Genomic DNA, 2,745 nt, shown 5'->3' on the forward strand with positions numbered 1-2,745 from the left:
CTACTCGGGAGGCTGAGGCAGGAGAATGGCGTAAACCCGGGGGGCGGAGCTTACAGTGAGCTGAGATCCGGCCACTGCACTCCAGCCTAGGCGACAGAGCAAGACTCCGTCTCAAAAAAAAAAAAAAAAAGAAAAACCTGAACCTCTTGCCCAGAACTCTAGAGGCATTATAAACAGATAACATACTTTCGCACCTTCAAGGTGTCTCCTAACATATACCATCTCATTTTATCCTTATAAGAGACTGGCAAGCCTTACAGTTGGCAGAGCTCAGTCTTGGAAGAGACGTACCTTATATGTGCATGTCACTTAAGAGGCCTTTCTCCCACCTTTTGTCATCACACAGATGGGTGTCTTTTCCTCTCAATGGTGAAGACGAGCCAGCCTAACCCATGCCTGAGTCCCATAGAGTACCCCATACAGGGCCTTGTGTAAGTAGGTGCTCAATAAATTTTGTAGATGGATGGATAAATGCCAGTGACTAGATCAGAGAGAAGTAAAACAGGTATTGGAGTTTTGGCCTATTGGAGAGGATAGTGTTGCCATTGTTCTAAGGAAGCAAGCTCAGGTATCTGTTCCTATAGCCTGGAACATCCACTCCTGCGCAGGCACCTGACATCATTTTAATCTTTATTATGTTATCATTATTATAACTGTCACTTATTGTCCACCGTTCAAAGTTAAAGTTCTTTGCAAATATCAAATCATTGTTCCTCACATCCACTATTAGGAGTTCCATTTAACAGATGAGGAAATGGAGGTACAGACTAGTTAAGTAATTTGCCCAAGGTTATTTAGCCAAAAATAGTGGAGCTGGGATTCAAACCTGATTGTTTATATCCTGGCCTTACAATTTTCTCTTTTTATCTTTTTGAGACGGAGTTTCGCTCTTGTTGCCCAGGCTGGAGTGCAATGGCGCGGTCTCGGCTCACACCTCCCGGGTTCAAGTGATTCTCCTGCCTCAGCCTCCCCAGTAGCTGGGATTACAGGCGCACGCCACTACGCCCGGGTAATTTTTGTATTTTTATTAGAGACGAGGTATCGCCATGTTAGCCAGGCTGGTCTCCAGCTCCTGACCTCAGGTAATCCGCCCGCCTCGGCCTCCCAAAGTGCCGGGATTATAGGCGCGAACCACCACGCCCGACCTTGGACTTAACAATTTTCAAAGTTCCTCCACTTCCCTCAGCTGAGCCTCACAATGGTCCTGGGAAGTAGACAGGAGTTTCCACGGACCACCCAAGGCCATACTGCACGTGGGAGCAGATGTGGAGCTAGAACCCAGGTCTCCCTGGGGCTTGTTCTGACACACAAAGGTCTGCATTGTGAAAGGACATGAAAGTCACACCTGCGGGGACTTAGGACCCAGCTAAATCCATGGCTGTGAATTCATCTCGGGATGCAGAGTTCCTGTAAGAAAAGAAAAGAAAAGAAGCAAAGAAAAGAAAAGAAAAGAAGCAAAGAAAAGAAAAGAAAAGAAAAGGAGAGCTAGGACGCGTGGACAGACGCTTTTGCTCCAGTTTCCATAGACACTGCCCCATTGGCTCATGCTGTTCCCTCCTGTTAGAACATCTTCATCCCACGCTCTTACTCTTGCTGACTCATCATGTTTCACAATACACTTGAATTTTTCTCTCTTCCAGGAAACCTCTGCCCTTCTCTGAAGAGGGAAAAAGTGACCCTCCTCATACTCCCAGAGTACCAGGTGATTCTCTACAGCATTATCATTAAAAATCAGGGGCTGCATTCTCTCCCTCTGTCCCAGTAGTCGGGGAGCTCCTCAGGGGTGAGGACTCCCCTTCCTCATCCTGGTGTTTCCTATTGGCAATGCCTGCCACTCAGTAGTAGGTGCTTGTTGACTAAGACTATTGATCACAGGCAGGTTTGAATGTCTTTGTTCCCTCATCTCTACCCCTGTTAAGGGATTACGGAGCGTCCTATTCATTTCGGGCATATAGAAGATGCTGTTAAAGTTTATTGAATTGAATGTAACAATCATTCTGCAAAATCTGAGCAGAGAAGTCATTAGGTTTCAAAATACTTAGATAAAAACATTAAGGTGGCTCACGCCTGTAATTCCAACACTTCGGGAGGCCGAGGCAGGCGGATTACTTGAAACCATAAGCTCGAGACCCTGACTACTAAAAATACAAAAATGAGCCGGTCGTGGTGGCGCGCGCCTGTAAATCTCAGCTACTCAGGAGGCTGAGGCACGAGAACAGCTTGAACCGGGAGGCAGAGGTTGCAGTGAGCCGATATCGCCACTGAACTCCAGCCAGGGTGACAGCGAAACTCTGTCAGAAAAACAGGAAACAAAAAACCTGTGAGGTACTGAGACCACAAACTAGTGCTCAAAATATAGCCATTTCCTTTCTTGTCTGGACTAAAGCGGGGTAGGGAAGGGTGAGAAGGAGGGGATCGGCCCTCCCAACAAGTCTCATCCTCCCCAGATGCTGCTCGGTGCTCAGGGGCTGCAAGTACTCTGTCTTTGCACAGAGGAGTGGGGACTCCAGCTGTGCATGGGGGCGCACGCTAGGCCCATAGCTTGATAATGGACCAGATGTAAAGTAAGGGAGGCGAAGCAGACGCTCTCTTGGAAAGGAGGCTCCTGAGTCCGTCTTGGGGCTTCCCCCAGCCAACTGTTTCCCAAATCAGTATACAGTAGGCACTTGGTAAATACTAAGCCTAGTAAAGGACTGAATGATGGTAGACCGAACCCCCAAAGCAAAAGAGAAAGGGTCCAACAGC

Source organism: Macaca mulatta, chromosome 14 (assembly GCF_049350105.2).
Source record: "Macaca mulatta isolate MMU2019108-1 chromosome 14, T2T-MMU8v2.0, whole genome shotgun sequence".
Taxonomy (NCBI): Eukaryota; Metazoa; Chordata; class Mammalia; order Primates; family Cercopithecidae; genus Macaca; species Macaca mulatta.